Raw genomic sequence first — 17110 nt, 5'->3', positions numbered from 1 at the left:
TCTGGTCAAATAAGGGTCCCATCAACAAGGAAGCTGTCTTGTAAGAAGAGACACAGATAATTAAGACTAAACATATTTTAACTATTAATATAAAAAGGATAATTATATATGACGAAAAGTGCTGTGAAATAAATATACAAAGCTATATGATACACAAAGGTCAATAGATGGGCCTTTTCAGATGGAATGGTCAAAGGAGGCATGGATGGGGGTTAACTTGAACCCGAAATCATGAGATGGAGCTATCCATGGAAGAACAATGCAGAAAGCATCTCAGACAGTGGAACAGCTAACATAAAGGCTTCAAGTCAGAAAGAGCTCTGTATGTCCCAGGAAGAAAAAGGAGACTTATGTGGTCAGAGAGGAGCCAAGAAGAGAAGGGAGGCACGAAGACTGGGTTGGTACAACTATTAGTCCATTATCACGCTGCTGTGAAGAAATACCTGAGACTGGGTAATTTATAAAGAAAAGAAGTTTAATTGACTCATAGTTCCAAATAGCTTGGAAGGCCTCAGGAAACTTACAATCATGACAGAAGGCACCTCTTCACAGGGTAGCAGAAGAGAGAATGAATGCCAGCAGAGGAAATGCCAGAGCTTATAAAACCATCAGATCTTATGAGAACTCACTCTACCACAAGAAGAACGTTGAGGAAACTGCCCCCATGATTCAATTACCTAGCACTAGGTCCCTCCCATAACATACAGGGATTATGGGGATTACAATTCAAGACGAGTTTTGGGTGGGGACACAGCTAAACAATATCAGTGCATGTGAGGCTTTGCAGGATTTCATTCTGGAGCCAATGAAAAGTCTTTGAAGAACTTTAAGTGTGACACAATCTGGTTTATGTTTTTAAAGTCCACTTTGGCTAAGAACAGATTGCAAGTGGTAACAAGTCAAGAGGTTATTCAGAAACCAGTCAAAGAAACATGGTGTGTTCTACTGGAAAGAGTGATGGTGGTGGCAGTGGAGTAAAGTGGTTAACACTCTGTGAAGTTACATAGAAAAAGAAATTGAGGTTCAAAGAGGTTAGGGAAATTGACAAGATTGCACAGCCAATTAGTTGCAGAGTCAGGATTCAAACCCTTCTTTTTTGGATGCCAAAGTATGTTTTCTTTCCTCTATATTTCTTTGCATCTCCATTTTCTCATCTGTAAAGTAATGGTTTGGGTTAGATTACCTATGTCTTCTGGTTCTAAGCTATCAAAACCTCCCAGCTATTCACCAAAACATGAACAAATTCCCTCCACTTAGATACGTGTTTAATGTTCCTTGATTACAGTCTTATCACATATACACTTAGCTTGTTTTCTGTTGTGCATAGTGAAGAAACATACACAGTTTACAGAACACCCACATGGTCTTCCATTTTCAGGAACCTTCTAGTTAAGGGTAAGAGAGCAGAGCATAGCTTGACACTGTGACAGCAGGAAGTGAAGTCCTGGGCTGTCTAGAGAAAGCAGTCCAGTCAGTAAGAAATAGTGGTGGAGGGAAGGTGGAAAGGAACAGATGAAGGAGAACAAGGCTATGAGATAATCAACTGGAATAAATAAGAAGACATTGATATTTTAAAAATCAAATCCATCACTCCTGTAAAATAGGAGTCCTTTAAAGATAAGAGTATAATTTTTTCCTATTTTTAATATATCTGCATTATTTGAATTTTTGTGTAGAATGCACATTACTTTTGCGGTTTTTAAAAGCTAAACATAGAAATAATAGACTTCTAAAAGTGATGATTTCAGTACCATAGCAGTATGCCCTGGATATTTGGAAGGGGCATAATTTTAAATATTTTAGTGATAAAGCAGAGAAAGTATGACATTGAGAAGTCACTTACTATCGTAGCTCCCAGCTCAGGTTCTGAAGGCAGACTGGCTCCCTTCAAATCCTGGCTCTACTTACTGGCCCCAGGACCTTGGGCAAATTACTTTCTTTCCCTGGGCCTCTGAGTCCTCATCCATAAAACAGAGTTAACAATCATTAACAATCCTGCCATAGGGAAACCATAAAAACTAAATGAGGGGCCAGCCATAGTGGCTCACGCCTGTAATCCCAGCACTTTGGGAGGTCAAGGTGGGTAGATCACTTGAGGCCAGGAGTTTGAGACCAGCCTGGTCAACATAGAGAAACGCCGTCTCTACTAAAAATACAAAAACCAGCTGGGTGTGGTGGGTCACACCTGTAATCCCAGCTACACAGAAGGCTAAAGCACAAGAATCCCTTGAACCTAGGAGGTGGAGGTTGCAGTGAGCTGAGATCGCAACACTGTACTCCAGGCTGGGTGACAGAGCAAAATCCTGTCTCAAATAAATAAATAAATAAATAAGAGTTAATTTATGTAAATATAAATGTAACTTATGTCCAGACCATGTATTTGGTTTTGTGATTTCAGAAAGCATGTCATTTCTAGCACTAGGACTAGTTTTAACCTTGCTTTTCTTGAGAATTTTCTGTTAAATATGAGGTATTCTTGAAGACTTGGGTAAAATGCACTGTGTAAACAGGAAACAAATTATTTCACATCAATCAGTGTTAAAAGGCAGAAATTATTTCATAGATAACTTTATATAAGAAATGATAGCTATCTTGAATAAAAATAAACTTTTAAATTTGATGTAGAATTAGACTTCTGTTAAATTTTACATGTGTCTTTTAATGGGATTCAATTACACTTTCATTTCCGTATTTTAGCATTCTGCAGCTCTGGCAGTTTATATAAGCAGGACCCCCAATTAAAATGTGCATGACTAGTGGTCATAAATGTAGGAAGAGAAGGCATACATCCTATTATATATTTTCTTGATAAAGGCCTTGCACACAGACCCAAATTCTTTGAAGTTCATTTTCCTTTCTGTTGTGGAAAAAGGACTACTGGCAAAATGCCTCTACTCTCCTAGTCGAGGGCAGAGTTTGACTTGCCTTTTAATATCCTGAAATCCTTTCCTTCAATCAGAAGTTTAACATAGAAGGTTAATTACCAGGTTTTATCAAGGCAGCTTCTTGGAGTTTTGTTGCTTCTGGACTTCCAGAGCCCTCTGGATCCTTCTGCCCTGAGGTTAGGCCTTGGTGTGTAGCCCACATGCTCTAGAGAGAGTATAACACGCTCCTTTCTCTAAACAAAGCTCTCTGTAAGTAAAAAAGAAAGCTTGGGGGCTGAGGAAAACCATGACTTTAGAGATAAGGTACTACATAATCTTTAAGAATGAATCACCAAATGAGACAGAAAATAATCAGCTCTTTCATCCATCAGATGGGGGTTCTTTCCAAACTGCTTGTGGCTTTTACTTAAGTGATAGTCTATGAATTTCACTATACAGAATTACATATACATGTAGGGAACTCCATATTCTTTCTGAGCCTAGTTTCCTAGTTGAGTGTGAAGGGTGTTTAATGGATGTCAGTATCACCTTACCTAACAGAGTTCAAAGACGGTAAAAATGTTTTGTGTGATGCTGTCAGTACCATTAAGTCAAATGTCAGGAAGTATTATTCACACTGACTCATTCTGATGCATCAAGGCTAACATGATTAGCTTAAGGGAAAGCCCTTCTCAGAGAAGAAAAGAACCTCCAGAAACTCCGAATGGAAAGGGCAAGTCAGGACGTTTTCTGCCTGTTCTATAACTTTTTCAATAGTTTCTTCATGGTCTGATTATTTTTGCTCTCTAAACTCTAGTTCTTACCTTGTTACTGTAAAGCTTCAGTTTCCTCATCTATAAAAGGAAGACATAAGAGGACATAATAGCAAATACCTTCTAGACTTATTGTGACAAACAAAACAATGCTTTTGGAGGATCAGCATGGTAATTATTAATAGTAATTTGTATTGTGTTGTTGTTAGGCCCCAACTACAGCAATCAAACCAAACCACCATCGCTGTTGGTTCCACTCCAGCCACAGCGTCTTTCTTTCTAACCCAACCCGCATCCCACAAGAAGGTAACCACTCCTGTCTCAGAGCATTGGCCCCACCATCCACAGTGACAAAAACAAAATGTCAGAGTGTACATGATGTCATCTGAGTAGTGTCACATAGAGGCCCTAAGTCATCCGGAAATGATCAAGTTGTGATTTTTTCTGGTATAATTGGTAAATTTTGTAGGAAGACAGAAGCCATAGATTCTGTCACTAACTTCTGCCTAGAATATTCTCCTCCCCACCCAGGTCTTCATTTGGCTGGATGCTTCTCAACATTCACTCTCAGCAAAACGTCACTTCCACAGAGAGGCTTTTCCCAACCACCTTAGCTAAAGTGCCTCTCGGACCTGCTCACTGTCTATGCTATTTCCACGAGTCATGTGCTTCAGAGCAGTTGTCACTATCTGGAATTATCTTGCTTGTTTATCTCCATATGTGTTTAATGTCTGTCTCTCTCCCATGATAACATAAGCCCCATGAATACAGAGTCCCTGTCCATCTTGCTTGTGCTACATCCATGGTGCCAAGCACACAGTGCCCAGCACAGACAGGGCACTCAATACATCTCTGTTAAATAAATAAATGAATCAATAATTCTTGTATCTTCCTTTGAGGCCATAACCCTGGCAGGCCTGAGGCATCCCCGTCATGTGCAATGACAACCAAAGTTTGCTAACTCTCCCATACAAAGATCTTAGGGGGTCTTCTCCCCTGCTGGTTGCAGTATGCGGACAGTAAGTCACCTAGCCAAATATGTGCCTCACCCCTACTTCGTAAGATTGGGTATTAATGATGTAGAAATGGTCTTTGCAGTTGTGTATAGTGGGTGTTCCTAAACTTTTGGGGAACTACGTAAAAGTGCCGAGTGGTTCTGAGGAGAAAAATGTTCCTTGGCTAGCAGTGCTATGCAGGTTTAAACTCCCAACCTCTAGCCTCAAGAAGAGGGAGTAAAAAGAAAGGCCAAGAAGAATATTCATCAGTGAGTAGTTCATGGGCTTCTTGAACAGGACCTTGGATAATACATGAAGGAGAATTAACTAAGACAAGCTAAGGAAGGCTGAAAAAAGGATTCCGACTTTTGGGTCAAAGTTAGCAATGCAAGGTTTACTTTTGTATTGTCACTCTATAGTGTGCAAGAGAATCGTCATGAATGCCAAGCTTCTCAGAAATTTGAGGCGCACTGAAATTAAATGTATTTTGTTAATTTGTTTTTCTTTTGTAATGTTTACCTCATTGCAGCAAAATACTATCTACTTAATTTGGGAGGAAAAAATCACGTCCACACTTTGGCACCTGAAAGAAGACAGAAATTAAATGTTCTGTCTGAAAAGGATAGAACATTTGAAAATGGATACATTGAGATTATTCTGATGTTGGATTCTGATGAAAGAATACGAGATTAGAAATGGAACTGTGACACGAGTCTCTGTTCTGTCACTAAAGGGCTGTGATGTTTATTAAATCCATTTTTCCTGGGCACCCAAAGTAAACCAGATCTTGTTCTAGATGTCAGGAACACCAGGATATATGTTAAAGAAACAGTGCCAGCTCTCCTGGAGCTGACAGCCTGGTCAGGGAGACTGACAGGTTAACACTTGCAGTGTCCTGGGACTCGGTCATTAAGGGGTATGCAGACACAGCAAAGAGAGCAGCTAACCAAAGCAGGCAGGGATGATTGCACAGAGGAGGTGCTGGAGAAACCATCATCTGTCATCTGGTGAAGGCAGCAAACTTGTGAACCTGTTTTCCTGCCAAATGAATCAGGCAACATGAGAACGCTAAATTATTTGAGGGGACGTCTGCCGAGATCACTCCTGCCTCGCTCACTGCACATGCCGACTCCTCTTTCCCAAGGCTCCAAAGCCTCGCCCACCCACTAACCCCTACTCACCTTTGGCACTCGATTGAGATATCATTTTCTGGGAGAAAGGCCTCTCCAACTCCCATATGACAAAATGCTCTGCTCCCATGCTTTCCATAACACCCATTTTTCTCTGCTTCAGACTAACACATATGCCCCTTATACACGCCAGGCTGTGTTCTGAGTGCTTTCCACACATTAACTCATTCATCCTTTCCACCAGCATATAAGGTATTATAATATTACATCTCAGTTTCACAGATGAGGAAACAGAGGTCCAAAGAGGTTAATTCACCCCAGGAGGTGACAGAGCCAGGATGCAAACCCAGGAATGTGGCTCAGAGCCTGCTTTCATATCCATGTTGCACCTTCTCTCACGGCAGACAAAGCTATCTGTAATGTCCTTCTCTGTCTCCAACTCTAACTGCACACTCCTCAAAGACAGAGACCATGTCTTGCTCACAGTTTACATCCCAAATGCCTAGCCCAGGCCTGGTACAGAGCAGGCATTTGATAATAGTTACTGAATAATTTTTATTTTAAGTTCTGGGGTACAAGTACAGGACATCCAGGTTTGTTACACAGGTAAACATGTGCCATGGTGGCTTGCTGCACCTATCAACACATCACCTAGCTATTAAGCCCCACATGCATTAGCTATTTATCCTGAAGCTCTCCCTCCCTCCCCTGCCCCACTGCAGAATGATTTTTTTTTTAAAGAAAGTTGGACTATCTCACAGAATAGTCCTATTCATCAAGGAGTCACTATTCATCAAGGAGTCACTTCCTCTTCCTCCCAAGTAATGGCTCTGTAGTTGAACACAAGATTTCCTGAGAAGCAGGACCAAACTCAAATTGGGAACTTTAAAACATAAACCCTGGAGAAATACCTGGGAGCTTTTTGCTGAAGGCAGCTCTTTACCAAACCCTTCTTAAGTATAACTAAGCTCCAGATTATTTCTTTTCATTAAATGTCATTTGCTAAGGTAGTTCTGTAGGTCAAAGTGCTACCCACCTCCTGCCTAGCACTCAAAGTGCTATCCACCTCTCACCATATCCTGGATTGGGGTTTTGTTTTCATCTATTATTTTGGCTTGTGGTATTAGTCAAGGTACAGAAGCAAATCGGATCCCACACTTGTTTTATACCATTAGCTGTTATCTGCACAACAGCTTCAAACAGTAATGGTGCAGCGTGCATTGTGCTTTAGCTGCAGCCTGCTCTACTGCGTGTTATGCCTCATTTGCTTAGCTGCCTTCTTTTTCTGGTGAGGCTAGAATGTATGTTCTAAACTGCTGGTGAGAGGGAGAATGAATGTTTGAGCTATTCATTCTCTGCCTCACCAGCAGTTTAGAATGTACATCCTTATCTGGATGTAGGCATGCTCAGTGTCTCCAAGGGAACCTGTGGGAATCAGACTCAGTAGATGAGATGTCTCTTGATTTTTTATTTGTGTGATATATAAGAGGTGATCACATTTCAAAGGCACTCAGAAAATCACATTCTGAACATATAGCAAAGGTAACAGTATCAATAGTAAAGCAGCCCTTTAGTGTTATAGATAGCATTTTTGTCTGGGAGTTTGGGAGAGATATGACTGTCATTTCGAAAAAACCAGCTAAGACTCATTGACCTTTATTTGTATATGTAAGACTTTAAAAGGGATCAATGTAAAAAAATGAAATGAAGAGAACATTTAAAAGATATTGTGAAAATAACAATAAATAGGCACCCATGGAGCAGACATGGAGAGTAAATGGTGAGTCTTATGTAGTTCTGATTAATCATAGACCATTAATTGAATGATATTGTACAGATTATTAATGTTTTAAGAATTAAAATGGATTCAGTCATTTGAGTCTCCAAACTAGGCATTGTTTATTAATGTTTAAAAGTTAATTAATTCATGTTATTTAATCATTCTTTGATATGGTAGGTGCTCTAGTCAGTTTTTTTTAAAAAATAGGGACAGGGAGATGCCCTTTCGTGCTGAATAAGGCTCCAACGCAGACAGGAAAACTGCCCAAATCTGTTCTTGTTTGTTCTGACTTTGCTCCCTTAGGTTGAGCGGCCTAGCAGTACATCATGGCTAGTGCTAAATAAAAATGAGTCCTGGATGCCAATTCCCAGCTTGCTGCAGGCCCCCATCCTTCCCTAGGGTGCCCCCCACCGCTGCCCCCTGAGCCCTGAACCCTTGCTGCGCTCTCAGCTTTCAGATCTGATGCCTGGAATGGCTTTTCTGGCTGTCAATCTTCCATTCTTCTCTTAGGCTAATTTTTACATTAGCTTCCATGTGGGTCCACTTTTGGGTAACCACCCTATTTAAAACCAGCCTTGGCCTCTGGGACCCCACTTGGTCCAGCCTCCCATAAGGAGAGAATCAAACTGACTAACTCTACTCCCAACACATGTTAGAGGTTATAATTTTTGTTCAACATGATTAACAAATAGTAAGAACACAACAAAAATGATTGTTAATTCAGAAGACCAAGAATATTGAAAAGAAGGTAAGAAAGAAAGAGGGTAAAATCTTCTGCACGTGAATTAGCCAACACCAAGAAATCTTACTTGCAGAGGTTTTCCCCAATGCAGAAGATTTGTTACAGAATGTTAGTCTTCAATCAAAGGAATATTTGAAGTTCTCTAAAGATAAGTTACTGTAGCGGGATACAGAACAAATTCCCTTAGGCATCATCTTTGGTTTGGAAGAGGGAGGCTGAGGAGGCATAAATAATAGTTTCCTAGCTTTCCACTGGAAGCAAGAAATAGTGTGCAGGAACTGCAGTGATGCCAAACCACACAACACCTTCATGAAGACGTTTGTGTGGAATGTGCTTGTGAACTTTACTCCCCCACACAGTTGATAACTTTCCAAGTTCACCTGGCTCCAGCCTCTACTAGGCACAATTTTAATGTCTCTTACCCTTACACAGAACTTCCCTGAGTTTTCTTCAGTGTTCTTCTGTGGCTACCTTAAGGGTAACTTCATTTTGGCCATCACCTCAAGCATTCTTCATTGGCTTCAGCTCTTTCAGCAGGGCCACTTAGGTTCCAAGACTATCTATTTTACAACTAAACATGTTCCTATGCAAATGACAAGCTCATCATTTCTCCAAACCCTCTGGCAGTGGGGTTTAATATATGTTCCCATACCTATAGCCTTTACATGACTTTGTTATTCTGCTCTGAGAGAAGTAGATAGACTTCTCTTGTTTGCCCAAGTGATTGAGGGTGGCAGTAACCCTCTAAGTTTCTGGGGTCCTTGGGGAGGTCATGCCATGACTTCAAATGGTCTAAATTGTTCTAATATACTTTGTCATACTGAGGACAATGATCCATGGTGGATTTTCCTCTGGGATTTTTGCAAATATTGTTTATAGTATGCATGAGTTTCCTATAGCTCTAAACAATTGACCACAAACCTGGTAGTGCAAAACAACAGAAATGTATTGTCTCACAGTTCTGGAGGCCAGCTGTACAAAATCAAGGTGTTGTCAGTGCAGCACTCTCTCTGTTCTGGGGAGAATTCTTCCCTGTCTCATCCGGCTTCTGGTGGCTGTTGGCATTCTTTGGTTTCCAATCTTTGCCTACATGGTCACATCACCACTCTTCTTCATGTGTTTGTCTTCTCCTCTGTCTCTTATAAGGATGCTTCTCATTGGATTTAGAGCCCACCCAAGTAATACAGATGACATTTTAATGTAATTAAGATTCTTAATGTAACTATGTCTGCGAATACTCTTTTTCCATATTAGGTAGCACTCACAGTGTCTGGGCATTAGACAAGGACATATTCCTTAGGAGGCCACCATTCAGTCCATTATACCCTGCGTTCTGATGAAAACTCTCTATAGGTAACTGACCCTCACCCCACATTATTTCCCTGTGCCATGCAAATAATGTCTTTGAGAGGAACATCTGATAAAAGAGTTTATCAGTTAGGGTCCCAGGTGAGATATGTGTCATTAGGCCTTTGCAATATCATACTGAGTGAGCACAGCTCACTCACGATGGTGTGTGTAAAAAGACTTTCACAGAAAGGCTATTTACAGAGGTGTATGTCATAGGCATAAACAAGGGCTATTGAGGCACCCAGACACTAGCAATGAGATGAACAACTACTACTCCTATGGTCAAAGGAACACGAAGAGAAAAGAGTGTAACTGGAGCCTCATGAGAGCTGAGGAATAGAAGAGGGGTCACTTGGTGGAAGCTGTAATCTTGGAAGGAGGCAACTACTGGTAAATATGCAGTGCTAAAACAGAAAGGGAGAGGGAAGATCTCTCCTCCCAGCAGCCAGTCTTCCTGCTGGAAACTGCCATTGGCTAAACACAAGTGGAAGCTTACAGGCAAGAGAGCCAGTTGGCAACATGGTTAAGGATCAGCATCCCAGCACATGGTACAAGACAGTGAAAGGCAGAAAATGCATCAGGGTAGAGGCAGGGGTGGTGCAAGCCAGCCCGGGAAGATAAAACATAAACAACAGATTCTAGACAAAGGAGAGAATTTCCAGCTTACAAGTGATTATATGGGTTGGTGTGAGCTTGGAAATCAGGGAGGGCTGATTCATTAAGAAGTTTCTAACTGAACCTTGAGGAGGAAATAGGATCTAGGGATACAGAAATAGGAAAGGGGTATTTTCAGGCAGAATGAGCAATGTTACAAAGGCTCTAAGAACACATGGTCTATGTGGGATTGGGAGTTCATATGAGGGTAATAACTAATGGTTCTGTCTGAAACATGAATGTAGGAAGGGGAACTAAGGCTAAAAGGTAGAGTGGATCCTCTAGTGAGGAACCTGAAATCCCCTGTATGGTAGATTGACTTTCATTCCTGGGACAGTGGAACACAAGCGTAGTTGTCAAGAAGAGGCTTTAGAGATTAATTCTCTGGACAGAGAGCAAAGAGTATAGATCCTAATAGAAGACAAGTAGAGTGTTCATTCATGGAAGTAGTGGTTGCTGAAAGACTTTGTCCTTTTGCTTGAACTTCCGCAAACCAGGTCACCCCAGGAAGCTCTTAACCACATCTATGCTCCCATTGCCTTCCTTCCCTAGACTTTAAAAACCAAGCATAGGATTAGTTAAAAATTTAAATCAACCAGAGAGTTAGTTTAGCTACTGCTGCCAAAACCTAAGGCACATCATTGAAAGAGCAGTAAGTTGGGTGAGAAATATAGTCACAGTAATAGATATCATGATGTCGCAGCCCAAACTGCCGAGAGCCTACTGGTGCCACAGCTGCGGGTTGGCTTCTCTTCTCTTGGCGTAAGACTTTTTAATTTGCCTGTTGTCTTCTCTACTTGGTAGCCACTGCTCTAACTTTTTTAGTAGCCACTTATCTCTTTTAGGCCAGAGTGAACCATCCCTCTTTTCGAGATTGTTCGTTTGCCTATTTTATCTTTATAGAAGCTTGGAATTTGCAGGTTTTACTTGGCCATGTGGCCCAGATCCCAGGAAGCAAGACTCATCAGACACTTGTACTAAAACACAAAGCTCTTTTAATCTAGTTTCAGTTGCTGAAAGTACTAGCAGGATTTCCAGAGGAGAGCAATGAGACAAAAGATAGAGAGGTTGCAATGTGTCAAGCCCTAGCCTAGAATGTTGTCAGAAAGACTTTCATGAGTGAAGACTTGCTGCAGAGCAACAGATTCTCACACAATGTCTATGTTCACAGAGTAGTTTGCTGGCTTTAGAAAAACTTTTTGGGCTTGAGATAATAGTTACTTACTCATATATTCCTTGTGTAGATACTACTGCCAAGGAATTATTTGGTGCATCCATTCATACAGAGGAGATAGAAGTGCCTTATAACCCATTTTTGTTTCAGTTATCTATTTTGAAATAACCATGGTTTGGTGAAGAATATTCAAATAATTATGTTTTTGGCCTGACTGGCAAAAACTCATGGTGCTCATGCTTTTAGGAAGTAACTCATGATGTGCAGGCTTTTAGGAAGAAGCATTATGTAAATGAAACATTTCTATAATGCCAATATGTATTTGGGACCATACAGAAATCTAATCTCTGAGCCTCAGATTTCTCATCTGTCAGATGAGCAGGATAATGTTAATACCACATTTAGAAAATAATCATAATGTCTGTAAACATGCTTTTAAAAAACTTCTAGTACCTTTTATAAGTGATAGTTTGTTGTTCTTGCTATAATTGCTTGGGAATACGTCCATTTTAATTAATCTAATTAGAAATGGTGATAATGGGGTTAAGAAGTCTACAGCTATCTTTCTGTGTCTTGAATTTTGATTTTTAGACATGTGGGAAATGATGCTATATAATTAAATTCTTCAAACATTGTCGAATTTCTTTGTTAAGGTACTGTGGGACACACAGGTATGAGTAAATAAAGTCCCTGTACCCCTGAGCGTTACAGCAGAGTGAGGAGATAGATGATAGATAGATAGATAGATAGATAGATAGATAGATAGATAGATAGATAGATCGACAGACAGACAGACAGACAGACAGACAGACAGACAGACAGACAGATAGATAGATAGATAGATAGATAGATAGATAGACAGACAGATAGACAGATAGATCGACAGACAGACAGATAGATAGATAGCATGGATACAGAGACAGAGACAGAGGGATGGATGCATAAGAAGAGAGGTAGATAGATGAGATAGAGATGTAGAGAGATAAGAGATGGAGATGGAGATTGATAGAGGTGATAGAGATGGATAAAGATGGAATGTCTTCCCTTAGATTGAGTTTGCTCATGAGTGGTCTTTATAAATAGGGTTTTGTTCCCTACTAATTCTGATGACAATGGCCATTTCTGTCTGTGAGACTGGAAAGTTAGAGGATCATCAAGAAGAATGGGTTTATCAGCAGCCATGCTTGACTAAGCTCTTGCTGAGTAATTGTCCCATGGAGACTTGGAAAGAGTTGTAAAAACTTTACTAAAAGGAGATAAAAGGTGGTTCCCTAAATGTTGATAAGGGGATCTTTCCCATTTTTTGCCTCGGTTAGTCAGAGCCTCATTACAGAATCTTGGAACTATATATGAAAATCATCTAAAAGACCAGAGGACAAGAGTCTAACATTTTTACTTTATGACTTTTTCCTAGGACACTTTTAAACAGTAACAACAACAGCAATATAAAAGAAGTTAATTCTTATTTGTTAGGCAGTAGTGACATTTGGAGGTACACACTTCAAGTTACTCTTTGAAAACACAGACCTGGCTTTATATCACTAAAAATGCCCTATTTCTTTAATAGACTATATATACATTAAAAGAAACAAATTCTAAAAGAATTAAAACTGATTGAGACATCAAGAATAAAAGACTCTGCATTTGTTAAGACATCCAAATGCTGGGGTTTTCGTTCTTTGTTTTTAGAGACAGGGTTTCATTCTGTCACCCAGGCTGGAGGGCAGGAGCACAACCATAGCTCACTACAGCTATGGTCTCACTTTCCAGAAACAACTTACCAATCTGTGCCCCCACCAGCAGAGAAAGAAAGTGTTTAAGAGTGTCATACTGTTTCCCTAACAGCTTTTAGTATTTCCACTTTTACAAATCTTGGCTCTTGCTTTTATTTTACTTATTTTTTTTGAGACAGGGTCTCACTCTGTCACCCAGGCTGGAGTACAGTAGCATGACGGCATGACCATAGCTCACTGTAGCCTTAACCTTTTAGGCTCAAGAGATCCTCTCGTCTCAGCCAATTTGCTTTTACTTTTTTCTAGAAATGTATCTCATTATGTCATAAGTTATTTTTATAGCAGATACAAAGTTAATACAAGACAAGATTTAAATAACCCCTCTCCAGCAAGACCCAGAACTTTGATTATCTCTGCCTGGAGGATAGAAGGCATATGAGGATGCTAAGTTATCCCAATAAGACATTGTATACTAAGTGTAATTTCAGTTTCTGTAGATGAAGTTTCAGGGAATTACTCCCATTTGTGTTAACATGCAAGCCAAATGTTTTGTTTTGTTTTTGTTTTTTTTAAATACCCAGGACATTTATCTGGGGACTTGGGGAACTTTCAGTTGTTTTCTCTGACTGAAATACTATCTAATTTGGGAACCCGTGATACTCCAAAATAAAATCAAACACTTAAAGAAGTAAAAGTGAGAGATCATAATGAAAAATTTATGATAAATATAACCATTGTTTCTTACAGGAACTTTTTAAATTGCAAGGATGGATGGATGGATAGATAGATAGATAGGATGCAGAGATAGAGACAGAGAGGGATGAATGCATTAGAAGAGAGGTGACAAAACATGGTGAATGAATGGACGACAAAACCATAGCCACTTGTAAACACGTAGGTGCAAGGCCGACATGAGATTACCCTCACCAAGAGGATATTTAAATAATTGAAATAATTATCCTCACTTTTGCAGACAACAGGACGCCTTGACACAGTTTGAAAAACACTCATCAGAACCCATCTCCTCATGTGGTTCATGTGGCATCACGACAGCAGAAGCCCAGAGAGGTGGAATAATGTACCCAAGAACACACTGTAAGCAGGTAGTCAAGTCTGACTGCTGCCCATGACTCCTCATGCCTCTTGATTTCTCTCTTATACTCCATTCCGTGTCTATCTACTCAATATTTGAGGGTTTATTTAGATTTTCTTGTGGAAATATTTCCTATGTCTCAAATAAATATTAAACAAGCATTTGAGTGCCTGAGTCATATTTTTGAAGTTTATCTTCTCTTGAAGGCTCACAAAACCTCTCCCCAAAGTCTTCTTGGATTTGCAAAATTACCAGTTGCCATCTTAACAAACTTGCTGACATGCCTGTCTCCTAAATTTTGACAGCATAGGAATGGGAAGTGGCCTTTTGAGGGAGATCATCATATAATCATGTGATGGCCCCCACCACTTTAATCTGATTGACAGAAGCACAGCCCCTTCTCTGGGTGCAAGAGAGACCTCCACTGTGTGTGAAACGTCGGGTCACAATGCCCAGGTCGTGACACCATGACTTTGCCAGAGTTCCGATCTGTTGCTGCAGCCTGCATAGTAGACCAGGAAAAACATGACAGAAGGCCCATATTAGATGGAGCTTCTCCAGAGGAACAGAGCCAATAAGGTTATACATAAAGAGATTTATGATAAATAAACTAATTCACATGATTATGGAGGCTGAGAAGCACCAAGACCTGCAGACTGATGGCCTGAGACTCAGGAGAATGTAAATTACATCCCAGTCAGAGTCTGAAGGGAGAGGAGAGAAGACTGTGTCCCAACTAAGAGGCCAGCAGACAGAGAGCAAATTCTCTCTTGCTCAGCCTTTTGTTCTATTCAGGCCTTCCACAGATTCAATGAGGCTCACCACCACTGAAGAGAACAATCTGCTCTACTCAGTTTACAGATTCAAATGTTCAGCTCAACCAGAACCCCCTCATGGACACACCCAGAATAATGTGTAGCCAAATGCCTGTGCATTCTGTAGCCCAGTCAAGTTGACAGATTAAATTAACCATCACAACATCTAGGGAAGGAGGAGGAGCCTCTGCAAGACTGACCCTGAAAACTTGTCACTCCAGACACAGACTGGGGTATCTTCCCTGGTGTCCACCTGGCAGAAATTCCACCTTACATAGCCCATTCTGCAATCTGCCATGACTGCAAAGGCAGCCACTCTGTTCACTCCTAGACTTGACTTTTGTGTCCTTCTTAAATGAAGTCATTGCTCATATGTGAAGAAATATGACTTTTGAACACTAACACCTGTTAAGGATGAAAGAAATGTTCTCAAGCATTTATATATATTTGTTGTTGTTGTTTGTTTGTTTATATCAAGTTTGGGGAGATGGGAAGAGGCAAATTGTGAGACACTTATGTCTCATAATAATGTGACAGGAGAAATGACATGCAGTTGACAGCTTCTTCAGTTGGTTTTAATGAAGTAAGAGGACAACTGTGTCATGCACTCATTTGCAAGCAGGGTCCCAAAGCATGGAGAAGAATCAAAGGCTGATTTTTCTTTAGAACAAGTTCATTATATGATGTTAATGGAGATTCTAACCATTTTTCATAAGAAGCTGCTTCAGAATATAGCCTGGAGGAGTCTATCCCCTGCAATATTTGGCAAGCAAATACAAGGCAGAAGTGCTTTAATTATCATTTCTTAAAGGATTTTTGCTATCCTGTTTAGTATAAGTTGGTCTCTTAAGCACGTGATTTTGCAAAGATCCATAATTCATTCATTTTCCAAACCAGATTTAAGCATTCATAATGTTTCATCAACCTAGAATTTCTCCAGCACAGGACAGACCTCAGCTCAACAGAATATCAGTGAGGCTTATATGAAACCCAAATAAAATAGTATCTGTTGGGTGTGGTAGCTCACGCCTATAATCCCAGCAGGTCAAGGTAGGAGGATTCTTGAGGCCATGAGTTCAAGACCAGCCTCCGTAACAAAGTTGACCCTGTCTCTACAAAAAGAAAAAGAAAAAAATTAGCCAGAAATGATGGTGTGAGCCTGTAGTTCCAGCTACTCGGGAGGGTGAGGCAAGAGGATCTCTTGAGCCCAAGTTAGAGGTTGCAGTGAGCTATGATCGCACCACTGTACTCCAGCTTGAATAACAGAGTGAGAAAATGTATCCCTTTAATTCTGTATTACAATGTATATTTAGACAAGGATTCTCCTTACTTAGTAAACATTGAGTTTGGGGCATAAATCATCCCTAAGCCAACCTGTCAAGAATCTGTGGCAGGCAAATTTACTTCAACACCAGCTTAAATTGATCATGTAAAACAGAAACTCTAAAGTCAATAAAACGCCTATTATGGGAAAACATCAAAGTGCTTGGTACTAAACCTGGAAATAAGGGAAAATTAGAAAATAAAGTTGTTGAAAGGATTATTCTGCATCCCCTCCTGACCCAAATACTCACAACAGAATTGACTTGTTTGTGCTGGATTAAGTGTTATGGGCTCTTGGAAGAAAGGAGGTGCTGTCAGAATAGATGTTGTTCTTAACTTTTTCCACGGCCCTTGTATATTAGTCCACAGTTCATGATCCTGTTTTATAGCTGGCTGACTGTTCCCTCCTCCCAATCCCTACTCCCTTATTAAACAAAAGACTGCACGTTCTGGGAAGGGTTAGCAACTTATCCGTGTTGCTGTCATCCAGACAGTGCTGTTATGTGGTGGAAAGTGTTCAGGGCTGGGACTTTGGAGCAGTACTCTGGGGTGCTTGCAGCAGGCCCTGTACAATTCCCACCCCAGTGCTGGTATCAGAGAGGCCAATAAAAGGCAGCTGGTGGGAGAGACCTATGCAGCTCCACCCACAAATGCTACAAATGCTAAAATCTCTTCTCTTCCCCT

Source organism: Sapajus apella, unplaced genomic scaffold, assembly GCF_009761245.1.
Source record: "Sapajus apella isolate SASKATOON/1434 unplaced genomic scaffold, GSC_monkey_1.0 scaffold16, whole genome shotgun sequence".
Lineage (NCBI taxonomy): Eukaryota > Metazoa > Chordata > Mammalia > Primates > Cebidae > Sapajus > Sapajus apella.
This window is presented reverse-complemented; position numbering follows the sequence as displayed.